This window comes from Bison bison, unplaced genomic scaffold, assembly GCF_000754665.1.
Source record: "Bison bison bison isolate TAMUID 2011002044 unplaced genomic scaffold, Bison_UMD1.0 scf7180017864115, whole genome shotgun sequence".
In the NCBI taxonomy this organism is placed as follows: domain Eukaryota; kingdom Metazoa; phylum Chordata; class Mammalia; order Artiodactyla; family Bovidae; genus Bison; species Bison bison.
The window spans coordinates 410,246-410,591 of record NW_011494687.1 but is presented as its reverse complement, the minus strand read 5'-3'; the positions used below and the strand labels follow the sequence as shown (position 1 = coordinate 410,591).

At 69.7% G+C, this 346-nt stretch overlaps 1 protein-coding gene across 1 annotated transcript in view; it reads left to right on the top strand.

The window, feature by feature from the left end:
* The first annotated feature begins 6 nt into the window (after window positions 1-6).
* The window catches only part of CD63 (CD63 molecule), a 3,031-nt gene continuing 2,691 nt past the window's right edge, over window positions 7-346 (top strand). Inside the window, exon 1 of the mRNA XM_010839177.1 lies at window positions 7-40. The gene's annotated coding sequence lies outside the window, so the exon portion shown is untranslated. The remainder of the gene's footprint in view (window positions 41-346) is intronic.

Below are 346 nucleotides of genomic sequence, written 5' to 3'. Positions count from 1 at the left end.
GCAGCGGCGGGAGAGCAGCACACAGCCTCCGGGAGCCCAGGTGAGGCCGCGGGACCCTAGAGGCTGCGGCGGGGAGTGGGGAGGGGGTCACGGGTCGCCCCCAGCTCGGGGGCTCGCCCCAGGCCTCCGCAGATCTGCCGCGCTCCCCGCCGCTTCCGAGGCCCCCGCAACTTTTCAACTTGGTGAAGTTCGGGAGGCCCGGGACGGGCTGGGGTGCGGGGACGCCAGCCGCACTTCTGTTCGTCGGTGATCAGAACCCAGGGGAAAGGTCTCGGGGGTCGGGCTGGGGCTGAGGAGAGTTTTCCGTGACTGGTTTAGTGGAGAGGGGTGTTTAACAGCTGGAGGC